Source organism: Leptonychotes weddellii, chromosome X, assembly GCF_054177405.1.
Source record: "Leptonychotes weddellii isolate Sample4059 chromosome X, ASM5417740v2, whole genome shotgun sequence".
NCBI classification, from domain to species: Eukaryota; Metazoa; Chordata; class Mammalia; order Carnivora; family Phocidae; genus Leptonychotes; species Leptonychotes weddellii.
In genome coordinates this window covers 15,767,506-15,781,380 of record NC_138385.1, presented here as the reverse complement: position 1 = coordinate 15,781,380, position 13,875 = coordinate 15,767,506, and the positions used below count along the sequence as shown (strand labels likewise).

The 13,875-nt window shown below is 46.6% G+C and overlaps 1 protein-coding gene and 1 pseudogene across 2 annotated transcripts in view; both read right to left on the bottom strand.

Moving 5' to 3' along the window:
* The window catches only part of HS6ST2 (heparan sulfate 6-O-sulfotransferase 2), a 281,438-nt gene that overhangs the window by 149,001 nt on the left and 118,562 nt on the right, over positions 1-13,875 (bottom strand). The gene's annotated exons all lie outside the window — the stretch shown is intronic.
* On the bottom strand, positions 2,052-2,462 carry LOC102750899 (cytochrome c oxidase subunit 7C, mitochondrial pseudogene; annotated as a pseudogene).

The following is a 13,875-nucleotide window of genomic DNA, read 5'->3' as shown; positions in this document are numbered from 1 at the left end:
GCTTCGAAATGATGAAGCAAAGATGTGTTTTTCTTCCCAATCAAATCTTCTCTGGAAATCCTGACAGCAGGTTTACTCAACACCCTTGAGATCCACTCCGTAGCATTGTTTTTCATACCTTGGTCTCCTGTTCAGCACATCACCCTCTCGTGCAGCCCATTTACCTTTAAATCACTTACACAGAGCCACGTTAACATTGCTGGACACTTGGAGGATGGCTTCTGACGTGAGCGCGGAATTGAACTGAAGGGGTAGAGACACCTTCTGCCAGCTTCAAATCACTCACTGTCCAAACGGCAACGCCACGTTGGAGGGCAACGTTCTGGGCAGCCCAGCACCCCCCCCCCGGGGGTGGAGTAGGTGGGGTTCACCCCCTCCCAGAGGTACAACCATTCAAAACCAGACAGGGAGAGTGAAGAGTTTGTTTTCATACTTGTGGTCACTGTGGGATTATAATGTTATTTGGTCCATCGATGCTCCACTGAGGGGGCACCACAGAGTTCTGGTTAGCACAGGAGAAAGGACAGTGAACTGGGAGCCAGAAGACCTGGGCTCCATTCCTGGAACTGCCCCCCAGACATCTATATGCTTTCGAGAGATGCAGACCAGTGATTATGCCCAAGGTCTGTGGCACGACTTATGAGCTATGTGACCAGAGGGAGGTCGCCGTACCTCTCTGTGCTTCAGTCAGTCCTTCGTCTGTAAGATGGAAATGACAATGGTTTCTACCGCCCGGCGTTGTTCTGAGGATTCAGTGAGTTAATACAAACACTTAGAACAGTGACCGGCATATGGGCATCGCTTTGGAAAGTTTAACTACAGATACTGGTTTCAGCTGCAAAACAAAACGTGTCCTAAATGACTCTTAAGTCAGGGACCGTGTTTTGTTTATCTGTCATCTAGAACCTCTGTCAGATGTCGAAGTGGAAACAGCAGCATGAGTTGAGAATGTCCTGGGCCAGTCTGCTTGCTTTTCCAGTAAAATCCTGGATTTGTGGCATAATTGGGGAATGAGTCACTGTGGTTAACCAAGTTCTCCAGATTACAAAGGTTTAGGACTTCAGACTTTCTCAGGAGTCACCAGCTGTCCCCCATCGGCCCTAGGCTTGCTGATTCTCCTCCCTCCCGCCCTGCCATCCTCACAGCTGCGCCCTAATCCTTATCATTCTCTTCTTCACTCCCTCTGCTTCCTGTCTGTCTTTCTCTCTAATATTTCCTTATTCGCTTTGCCACATAATTGCCTCTGCCCGGACCCTCTCCCCAGCTTGGCTTGTCCTAGCTCCTAGTCACTTGCAAGCCCCAGCTGAAACATGCACTTGATTCTTCCCTGTCAGAGCACTCATCACCGCTGAAATGACGTTCTCAGAAGGATTTCTGAAGGACTGGATGATATTTATTCATCTGTTTGTTCATGCTCTCATTCATTCATTCAATTCATCCTTTCAATCTTCCAAAGCATTCTTTTCTTTTTGGTCATAAGACTAATTATAGGGTAATCCTTGGAGTCAGTATTTGGCTCTTTTTCATGCTGTTTGCAGAACCATTCTTTGCAGCCACAAATGAATTAAGAAAATAGATACATATCTCTAAAAATACCACTGCTTTGGGTACCTGAGGGCTTTGAACGAGTGGCTGAGAACAAACTTCATAATGTATACTGATTTTTTTTAATTTGGTTAAATATTTTTTTAAAACCCTCTTCAAAGCAAATCTTATGTTAGGATATGTTCAAGTCCAAAAACATGGAATGGTGACTATCACTTGTCATTATCTAAGTACTTTTGGTAATCTATTCAGGGAACTACCTTAGGAAAAACGGGGGTTTTTTGTTCTTTTTTTTTTTTTTTTAAGGACTCATACCGTAAGTTTATTTACAAACATATCGGGTCTGTTGAATTCAAGAGTTTGATCCGTTTTTCAAAGAGACTGCACCTCTCAAAATGCTCCTTTTCACATCTGTTTAGTGGACTAATTAAAACATCTTTCTTTCTTTTTTTTTTAAAGATTTTATTTATTTATTTGAGACAGAGAGAATGAGAGAGAGAGCACATGAGAGAGGGGAGGGTCAGAGGGAGAAGCAGGCTCCCCGCCGAGCAGGGAGCCCGATGCGGGACTCGATCCAGGGACTCCAGGATCATGACCTGAGCCGAAGGCAGTCGCTTAACCAACTGAGCCACCCAGGCGCCCAAAACATCCTTATTTCTTAAGCAGTTGGTGTCTTACTATTAAAAAAGGTGCAGCGAATCCAGATCCAAAGTACACAGTCACTGTAATTAGTAACCACCACTTGTGTTCCACTGGAAGTGACTTGTTCTTCCCTGGGCCCTCCTCATAGTGGTTCCTACAGAGCACAGAGGTTGTGACCCTCAGGATGCTCTGTCCCAACATGGTGCTACTGGAAGTTCTGTGAAAGGCACAGAGACACAAGAAGGAAGAAATCGGGAAAAATGTTCTAAGTAGACCATGGTCTCTGTTGACCAAAGCTTTCATTTTCACCTTCATTTTAAATACTTGATACCACCGTAAATCTTTACTGAATAAATATTTTTAGCTGAATTAAGGGCATATTGGCTTTTCAGCATGGCCCTTTAGAAACCCATTTGTAATTTCAACTGTAATATAATTTTCCTAGAAATATGTGTTCATTGATAAGGTTTCATCAGTGATGGTTAGAAATCACCATCCAGTTTATAAGAAGAATATTTGCTCTTTCAGGTGTCCAAATACTATTTCCTCCCCTTTAGACTGGTTGCCTTTAAAGTCAGAAACCAGAAGTAGCTTGGGGATTGAACAGCAAGAAAGCCTTTCTTTTCCTTTCTTTAAGTAAGCAGGAAAAGGAGCTAGTGAGTGCAGTGCACAGCTCGATTCTCAAGTTTGTCGTGCTAAACCAGGGTTAAAAAATCTACCCCCCCCCTTTTTTTCGTGGAAGTTACAATTTCCTGTATGAATCATTAAATAATGTTCTGTAGAAGCGTTCGTTAATAGAACCGCTGCACTCTTGGGGAAGAAAAATCTCCAGGCTACTTCGATCTCACAAGGAAGTGACCTGATTGGGGCTTGGCAAGGCCCCAGGAAAACAGGAGGTTGGGAGTAATTGGGGGCCCATCCTGACAGGAGAGCGCCTACCCAAGTGGGAGCAGTGGTTCTATGTAGACACCACTTGAAGCTGAAAGTCTTTGTCTCCCCTCTTTCAGAGTGTTCTTTGTTCTGGGTAACAGAGCTAAAGCTGGGGCAGTAGCAAGCAGGGCCGTGAAGAACCAGGAGATCCTACAATCTAGCAACGGGGTCAGGAATCCGAACGGGGGCGGGGATCTAGTACTCTGGTCCAACTTCGGAATGGGGAGTGCACACCAAAACCATCGGAGAGAAACTTTTGTTGGTAACAGCTTTACGGAGATATGATATCATCCATATACCACACCGTCCACCCATTCAAGGTGAACAACTCAATGTTTTTAGTGTATTCACCCAGGTGCGCAACCTTCGCCACAGTCGATTTCAGAACATTTTCGGCACCCCAAAAGGAAATTGCATCTTCTTTAGCTGATCATCTCCCACTCTCCCTCCTTCCCCCATCACCTGGCAACCGCTGATCCGCTTTCTGTCTCCATGAATTTGCCTATTCTAGGCATTTTGTATAAATGGCATCATAGAATATGTGGTCTTTTGTGTCTGCCTTCTTTCCCGTAGCATGTCTTCTAGGTTCATCCATGCTGTAACATGGATCAGTCCTTCATTCTTTATTTACCCCTGAATCATATGCCATTGTGTGGAGGTATGTACCTTGTGTTGTTTATCCATTCGTCAGCTGAAGGACATTTGGGTTGTTTCCACCTTTGGGCTGACATTTGTTTTCAAGGTACAGATACTGACTTCTCAATTAGGACCCCAAATCACGTCCACAACAACTCCAGGGGAATCCCTGGGAATGTCCTCTGGAGACAGCTTGTAAATCTCCAACTTAACTCTTTCCACATGCCCCATGCTAGATGTTGGTCTTATAGGCAAGAATCATACATGGCCCCTGCCTTCAGACTGAGTATTCAGAGAGAGTTTGAGATTGAAACGGTGTGTGTGTGTGTGTGTGTATGTGTGTGTGTGTGTGTGTGTGAGAGAGAGAGAGAGAGAGAGAGAGAAGAGAGAGAAAGGTGGGGGGGAGAGAGAGTTTCCTTCTATAATGGCCCCATCTTCCTTCTTTATCTCGGCAGGCCTGCTAGGGAATTGATCAGAAGTTTCTATTTGGTAGGAGAACGCCTTAACCTAAATATTTACATAGGGACATCTGGCTTGACTTCTATCTTGGTCTTCTTACATTCTATGACATATCGTACCCCAAAGCATGGAATATAGATGTTAAATCACACACCTTTAGAGTCAGGGTGAAAACATTTGATGTTTGACAATTCAACATTTCTCAGAGCAAGTCGCTATGTTGCCAACAGTTCACCAAGGAAGGGGCCTGAGAGAAAGCCAGCAAAAAGCAATCTAAATCCGACTTTGTTCATGTTAAGTTATTCCTTTTGGAATTTCAACTACTTAATTATAATCCTGGAATTGTGTTTGATTCGTTTTTGACAAGACCATATGTGCCCGTGTTGCCAGATTCTAGTAAAATAGATATTCCGTGCCATGTTTCAACACTCTGCCATTTGTAAAATTAGCAATTTCAAGGAAGCAAAAGGCTACTTGCCATTTTGCTGGATCAGCACCTCATTTGATCTGCTTGCATATGCTGTGAGTAGAAGTAAAGAATGCACGATTTTGTCTCTAGATAAATAAATTTGAATGCAAAATATATGCAAAGCTGTGTCTTGAGAGACAGGGTTCATTTACATCTCAAACTAGCTCTCAGATCAGAAATGTGCTGCTTGGGCTTCCTTCTGCTCTGGAAATGTGCTTTAAAGACGAGGAAGCTTGCCCACCAAGGGAGGAGGACAGCCCCCGCTGCCTCTCATTTAAAGGACAATGTCAGGGGTGTCTGGGTGGCTCAATGGGTTAAGCATCTGCCTTCGGCTCAGACCATGATCCCAAGGTCCTGGGATCAAACCCTGCGTAGGCTCCTTGCTCAGCAGGGAGCCTGCTTCTCCCTCTCCCTCTGCCTGCCACTCCCCCTGCATGTGCTCTTTCTCTCTCTGTCAAATAAATAAAAAAAAATTTTTTTTAATAAAGGACAATGTCAGGGGCACCTGGGTGGCTCAGTGGGTTAAGCCTTCAACTCTTGATTTGGGCTCAGGTCATGATCTCAGGGTCATGAGATCAAGCCCCGCGCTGGGCTCCGCGCTCAGTGCGGAGTCTGCTGGAGATTCTCTCTCCCTCTGCCCCTTCCCCCCACCCTGTCTCTCTCTCTGTCTCTCAAGTAAATAAATAAAATCTTTAAAGGACAATGTCAGTTATGTGACCATCCTTTCTTGAGTTTCTCATAATCCCCTATACTTATGTGGAGCTTTAGGCTTTTGAAATTCTTTGACACATATCTCCCTATTTAATCTTTACAATGATCCAGTAACACATAATGGGAAAGGAGGATGATGTTTACTGTACAGATGCAAATGTTGCAGTTACAGGACCTGCCCGCAGTCACTCATGCCTCATAGATGGTAAAGCTGGCCTTGCTGTTCCATCTTCTGACACTTCGCACAGGGTCCTTTCTACTGGCCCTGACAGAAGTCTCAGTTGGCTATTCCCTAAAACCCTGCGGGTGGTAGACTTCAGAGGGGACAAAGGGAAAGGAAGTGACACTGGAAGAAATGGAAATCTGTCTTCAGCTTCTTCCCCTCCCCTCCCCTCTCTAGCTGGGACCATCCCGTCCTTCTACCCCCCTGAGGCTGGGAGGGAAGGGATGCTGATGATGCCTTTCTGCAGGTGTGTCAAAGCCATCCCTTCCGTTCTTCTTACCTTTTCTTGACTGCACCACTGGGGACTGAAGCAATGTGGACTGCTTGAAAACCTCCCTGTGAAGGAGCCCCATGTGCTCCCATTGCCAGGGCTGCTTAGGCAGATCTGGCTGGCTACAGTAGACATGCGCCAAGCCCTTCCCCAGGAAAAGCTGTGATCCGTTGTCAAATTTACAAGTGCCTTTCCTTTCTTGCTGAACTTCCAAATAGTATAGAACAAGGGCCTGGAAGTCAGGGAGACCTGGAACTGAGTCTCAGCTCCGGGACTTCCTAGCTATGCAACCTCGATCAACTTAATGTTGGAGTTTCGATTTTCTCATCCATAACACGGGGATAATATCTTCCATCCCACAGGATCCTTGTCAGAATGACGCGAGAGATGGTAAGTAAAGCCATTAACATGGTGCCTGGAATGTCGTGCTTACTGACCATTGGCAGATATTATTTTAAATAAATTTGCAAAGCTCAATAATATTTCTTCAGCATGTTCCAGGGAAGGGGGGGGACAGACTCGGGTCAAGTGTGAGGTACAGTACTGAGAATCCTCTCCAAGTTTCCCGTCTGCTAGGCAGATCCTGCCTGCCAATGGACCTGCAAATCACATCTAACTTGTTTCTGTTCTCCTTATGAAAGCTTGTTAACAATAAATATTTCCCATCCCACCTACTGAATTCCTCCTGCCACCTGGATACCATTTTCCCCTTTTTAATGTCTGCTCTCCTTAATGGCACCATGACTTGGCCTAGGGTTTGCTCGAAGTACCCACCATATGTTTTCAGTAAAAGGGGAACGACTGTGTCCTGATTGTGTTGAAAGTGGCAATCACACACGGGTTGGTAAATTTCACATGTAGTGTCCCCCACAGAACTTTCGTTTGCACTTCCAGTGCCCACTGCATAAAATGCAATGCTCAAGTCGGAACAGCAGTGCAGCTTTGAAATAAACAAAGGTCCATTCATGACATAAGCCTTCCCTGAGACATCTTCTTCTGAGGCATCCAGCCAGACGGTCACGATTAAAGTCAACAGGCTTCCCATGGCAAGCAGAGCACTGGACTCTGGCAACCGCTCGCCCACAACCATTTGCTCCACGGATGGCAAGAAGGCTATAGATGCCGGCCCGGCCCACGAAGCCAAGGCAACAGACCTATTTAGGTCCCGGCAAGGGATAAGAGATGCAAGGACTTTTTGGAATCAATTACCTCCTGGGTTTTCCGTGGCGGGGGGCAGGGGGCGGTGAAGCTCTGGCATGCTTTCTTATTCTTTTTTCAGTCGACATTAAGGAACTGAGAGCCTCCCATAAACCCAAAGTGCTAAAATCACAGAAAGGAGAGGAAACCAAAGGACAGAGGTGGGAATGGGGTGGGTTTGTAGATAAACCGTATTACGTTCTTTGAACCAGAAAACGTCAGGATGCCCTGAGTAGCGCACCTGCTTGTCCTTAAGGCGTAGATTCTGGGAAGGTAAATGCATCCTGATTGAAGGAGGGGATGGGGCTGAATTCAAAGGAATAAAAACAACTCCAATTCCCAGAAGTCTGTGGCCCACCAATGCTACAAAGACACAAAGAGTCAATTAATCTGTCATGTCCTCGCTCCTCGATTGCCATGGGTACTGGGTGGATGCGGAGAACTACGTAATCAGTGAAAAAAAAAGTATGTTAACCTCAAAGTCCTACGGATGGAAACCGTAATACCAAGCCCCCCCCTTTTTTTTTCCAAGTCAGAGGAAAACTGAAGCCTTCAGACTGCCCAACTGCGGACTGATTACCTTACCACCCTGTGAAGGGTGCTTGCCAAGAACACCAGCACCATTAGAATTCTGGGCTCCTTCCCCCGTCTGCAACTTGACAAGAAGCATGGAATTCCATCTAATAGCTTAACTGTGTAAAAGTACAGCTGTCATTTGTGAGACTCTTGAGTGAAAAATAGGAGTCTCTTCTTTCTCTCCAGTACAGCGGGGGAGTATGTTCACGTGCACGCGCATAGGACCACACGTGCGCATGTATTAGGAGAGGGCGGGGATGGAGAAAAAGAGGCAAGCCCTCATTCATTCCTCCAAAAAGGCTGATCCCAGTGTTGCATTCTGGTTGACCTTCTACAGGAAAGGGCCAGGAAGGGGAGGCCAGAAGTGGAGATGAGAAGACCCATTTGCTAGGGGAGGGCTGCTTTTCCCCGCAGTTCATCCCCTTCCTCCCCCAAGTCTGGATGCTCCCGGGAAGGCACTTTAGTGACCTGAGATTCTCATCTACCGCCCATTCTCCTGACCAGGAAACTGAGGTCTGGAGAGAAACAAGCACCTGCTAGGGGCACCCGGCAGAAGAGCCAGCAGGGACCCATGCCTTCCTCTTTGCAAGTAACTGTCCCCCATGCCAAGCTACCTCTCTGTAGTTCATGATTTTTAGCATTTTGCTTTTCTTTGTATTTTTGAAGGTGCAGTTGTTTGTGTGTTACTGATTCAGGCTTCGCAACACACTGATGTATTCCGGTATTGTCCTATCCATGCTATTTTATAAAAGTATCCCCTGAAGCATGTCAAAATATACAGTTAGTTATTTTAAAGGGAAAAATGGTTCAGTAAATCTCTACAGAATACATCATATGAGTTAGCATAATAAAAAATTGATTCTGTTAAAATAAAATCATTTTGGAAGACAAGCGTTTGGCCGGAGGCTGAATGTCAAGTCCAAGGTGGATAGGCCTCCAGATCTTCTAACAGGGCTGCCACTGTCCAGTCAGTGTCCCGAGCACCCTCATCCCCAAAGCACTCAGGGGAGAGAGTTGCAGATCTTTGTGGGAGCATTTGTCCAAGGACTTTGTAATCATCTGCTTACCTCTGTTCTCCCTCAGCTGACTGTGACCTCCTCAATGGCGAGAATTCCTTCATCTTTGTGCTCCCAACACCCCACCAAGGGGCCTGACTCAGGAAACGTTCAGTAAATGTTGGTTAAATAAATTATTAGAGCAGGGGCGCCTGGGTGGCTCAGTGGGTTAAGCATCTGCCTTCGGCTCAGGCCATGATCCTGGGGTCCTGGGATCGAGTCCGGTGTCAGGCTCCTTGCTCAGCAGGGAGTCTGCTTCTCCCTTTCCTTCTGCCCCTCCCCCTGCTTGTGCTCTCTCTGTCTCTCTCTCTCTCTCACTCTCGCTCTCAAATAAATAAATAAAATCTTTACAAATAAATAAATAATTAGAGTGGCATCTTTCTATTTTACAAATCTCTCGTAAATCCATCCCCCGGCGCTGAATTATGAGCAATTTATGTCCTTGAGCCTAAGGACTTCTTGACTCTTTTTAGTAGCCCATCAGAAAAGTAAGGCACCACCTTAGGTCTTTGTGGTGAACTTTAAGAATCTTTAAGATGAAGATCAGGGGCACCTGGCTGGTTCAGTCGGTAGAGCATGTGACTCTTGATCTCAGGGTCACGAGTTTGAGCCCCACGTTGGGTATAGAGATTTCTTTAAAAAAGACGAAGATCAGCACCCTTAATAAGAGGTGAATTTCTAGGTCTTGAAAGTCCATTCAGAAAAACTAGTGGTTAGCATTTGGAATAATTACAAATGTGTCTGGAAATGTTTATCTGATTGGAAATACTTCTAATTACACGCTAGTTAGAAAGGTGAGGTGCTATGGAGTGCGGTCCTATGAAGCTCTTAAACACTGATTCTGGGCCACTTTATTTCATCCCACATATTTTCAGGGTCAATCTCTACGCAAAACACAGTGCCCTCTTTCGCCTTTGAGTTGTAGATCTGCTTCTGCCACCCACTGGTTCTGGGGCCAGTATGTGTGCCAGGATAACCTCTCTGTGAGCCTCCCCTTCCTTCATTTGTGATGTGAGGATCATATCACCATGCATCCAGGACTGGGGAAATGATTACATGAGATAATATGTGTGAGATGTCTAGTGCATTTCAAAAGTTCTTGATAAATCTACGCTATTGGGGCACCGGGATGGCTCAGATGGTTAAGCATCTGCCTTCGGCTCATGTCATGATCTCAGGGCCTGGGATCAAGCCCCATGTCGGGCTCCCTGCTCAGCTGGGGAGTCTGCTTCTCCATCTCCTTCTGCCTCTCCCCGCCGCCCCCCCCCACCCCCCCGGCTCATGCTTATTCTCTCTCTCCCTCTCTTGGATGAATAAATAAAATCTAAAAATGAATGAATGAATGAATAAATAAATAAAGCAATCTACACTATTGTTCAACTTCTCTTGTGAAGACAGACCTTAAAGGTTACGCTGATCTCCTTACCTACTGGCAAAGGCTGAAATGAAAGGTGTGGTAAAGATGAAGGTAAGGTGGAGTGTGAGAGAGAACCAATTCTCAAGAGTCCAGAAGATGCCAGAATGGTGCTCCAGAGCATCTCCCTGCCACCATCCCCTATGCCTGCCTCAACCTCCCCCCAGGCTGCCTTGTGGTGCAGAAGAATTCCACCCCACCATGGTCTGCGATCACGGCCTCCAGAGGAACTACACAACCAGCCTCATCACCGGAAACATCCCAATGCCACAGACAGAAGGGCCACGAGAACTCCGTTGCTTTCTGAATACTGTTCCTGCCTCCTCAGTCTGGTGTTTTGAGGGACAAACCCAGCAGCCCCTGCCACGGCAGCCCGGCTCACACCTCCCAGAGAAGTGAACCCACGGGAAAGACAGCCCGTGGTTACCAACGTTCTCCTATTTTCCTGTTCTGCCCCATTTGCAACGTACTCAATTCTACCTCCCTTCCCTTGTGCTGGGTTCATCTGATATTCTGATTAGTTTCACTGCCTTGAAAATGGAATATTGATTATGAGATAAAGTATGGAAAGAAATATTAACATTTTTGGGTTGAAAAAAGGACTCGTTAGAACTGTCCTCGGATGGATTACACAGTTAACTTCCAACAGCTCGAACCCCCAGGACAGCAGGATTTTGGTGCCAAGTGGCTGCTATCTGTTTCCTTCCTCCCATTGCCCAGCGTGGGAAGAGAGCTTGAGGCAGCCTTCTCTTCGGGCCCTCGCATGCTGCAGACCTCCCGTCTCCCAGAGAACTTCCGCTGCCCACACTCAAGGGCACAGCATTCGGTAAGCTCTTAGCACGGTCGTTGAAAGGAAAACATTCAACGTGTGCATCCTACTGAAACAAAGGATGGTTCTGGGATGCTCTATGGAACCAGCCCGGCAAGCGAGGAATCCAACTCTTTTTTTTAATCGATACCTAAGGGATCCAATTAAACATGTGTCTTTTGTTTTTATTAATAACAAAAATGGTACATCAGAGAAATACAGGATGAGATATTTTCCCTCTCTAGGGTAAATATTAATGCTAAGCTGTAAGGTAGATGGTGGAGCTTTTATAGAGGCTTAAACGGTTTATAGATTTTAATTGCAACCTGTTCTGAATGAATACAATTAAACATTGTTTGTAATACAAAACACCTGCGTAACACGTAATTGGAGAAATCTTCTCTTTAATGGGGGCGCGTGTGGAAGGCTGGTGATGATGATGAATAAAGCCATACGTGGTACCAGAAAGCGATCGTGATGTTGCACAGCTAATGGAAAACTCGCCGAGTGAGCAGAAAAACAAAACCTCAGACACGTAAAAAGAATGACAGTCATTAGTTGCACAGATGAGGGCGAACCTGGGAAATAGTAACACCTCCCTGGGAAAACAAACCTTCCTTCCGAAATAAACTTCGCAAGTCGAACCGCAGCGCAGACCAGCTGTTCCCTCTCTAAGAAGACTTGTTGCTAGATTACTATCTCCAAGGATGGTGGTAAGATGTGAAAAGTCACTCTGATGCTCCCAGGCCCAGGGCATGGTGGGGCACCAGGAAGGCGCCTTCAGCTCAGCGCCTGGTGTTCCGCGCACAAAAACACTAAACTGGGCCGTTGTGTTGTCTCCAGATTCCGAGACCTAAGGAAGAGGGGCTCTGATCTACCGTGCAGTGACAATGACCAAAAGTAAAGAGGGCCAGGTCAGGGAAGGGAGATCGATCAGAGGGGAGAAGGGGGCTCGCACACTCTCCTTCCCATCTAGTCACACACCAAGTTCGGGATCTCCCTAGAGGATACAGCCTTACTAATAAAACCTAACCTCCCCACCCCCATTCAGTCCTTCCGCAGGATCGTGGCCCAGTGGTCCTACACATCGGAGCTGCTTGCCTCCAGCCATGGGAAGGAAGCCAGGTGAAAGGGATGTTTAGAGGGAGCCAGGCTGCCTGCCCTGCCCACCTAGGGTCTTTCTGTCCAGTTCCTACAAGGCCCAAGGCTCTCTACTTGGTTAGCGAAGCCGTCGGTTTCTCCCCCTCAGTCTTCCCTTCCCTGGCCCCTACAAGCTAGAGTTTCCTCTTTGGTTTTCCTGGTCTCCCAGGAAATTGTTCCCTTTTACCTGCACTCCTGGTTTCCTGCTCTAGCTCCGGGTCTCCAGCCCTGCCAGGTCTGCAAGATACTTATTGCCCCATGGACAGCCTTCCGAGCCAAGTGCCCCCCAGAAGTTCACAGTCGTGGTGCAAAGAAATGGGAGAGGAAGTCAGGCAGCTTTGCCTTAGAATTTCGAGAAACACTTAGAATTACTGGCTCGTGTCCTGGACAAGTGAATCCCTGAGCCTCAGTTTCCCCATCTGTAACATGTGTCTAAAAAGAGGAATCTACCTCACGGAACTACCAGTGGTATTAAATGAGGTCACATTAGTAAACGCTTCGACAATGCCTGGCACATGGCGAATACTCAGAAAATGGGAGCTTTTCTTCATCAGCAGGCCTGACTTTAACACACGCTCCCCTCTGAGAAGGGACAACCTCAGAGCACAGGGCTCTTGCTGGCTAACTGTGTAACTGCCACAGCAGAGCACAAAACTCCAGGCCGTTATTTTTATTCTTAAATCAAAACGATATTGAGGGCGCCTGGGTGGCTCAGTCGTTAAGCGTCTGCCTTCGGCTCAGGTCATGATCCCAGAGTCCTGGGATCGAGCCCCGCATCGGGCTCCCCGCTCCGCGGGAAGCCTGCTTCTCCCTCTCCCACTCCCCCTGCTTGTGTTCCTGCTCTCGCTGTCTCTCTCTCTGTCAAATAAATAAATCTTTAAAAAAAAAAAACACACAAAAAAACGATATTGAGAATTTATACATGAAAATCAATGGCAAACTAAAATAATTGGCTTTATTTACACCTTTGAGCCTCTGCCTATTCTAAAAGTGTGAGTTCAGTGAATAAACATGGCTAAAGGAGTAGTGACAGATGGTTTTCTTACTCGGGCTTCTTCCCTGAGCTCAGGAGGCTCAACAGTTCTGTGGGTGATGCCAACATTCCAGCACAGCCACAGAATCACAGTGGCCCGGGGTCGACCGTGTCCACTCCCACCACCCACTGCTCAGGACCCTGCACTGAGCGGGCACACAGATCCCTGAAAACCAACCACCACCTGGTCCAAAGGAAATGCATGCACTGGAGGCTGGAAGCCCAAGCGTTCTTCTTGGCCTCATCCTGGGGGAAGGGGCCAAAGCCCATGAGTCATACTTCACTGTGTTGACATCTCTAGCTGTGCCCACTGCTGTTCTCCTGCTTAAACCATTCACAAGACAGAGTCATCAGCTCTGTTGTTCGACTGGAGTGGTAGTTTAAGCATTCAAATTAATTACTTTGTTTTCAAAACTTTGTATTTGCATATAGTTGACACACAACGTTACATGAGTTTTAGGTGTACAACAGAGTGATTCAACATCTTTATATATTATTCTGTGCTCACCACAAGTATAGCTACCACGTATCCCCATACAACTCCATTACAATACCATTGACTATATTCCTTATGCTGTGCCTTCCTCCTTCCCCTTGTGGCAGGCCATTCTCTCACACACCCCCCAACACACCTGCGGCTTCACAGCCTAGAATCCCTCTCTGACAGAGACACCCAGATTGGTATGTCTGCATAGCTCAGCTAACCACACATCTTTCCCCCTAGGAGACCAAACTTCCAGATTTTGCCTACCCCTTTCCCCAGCCC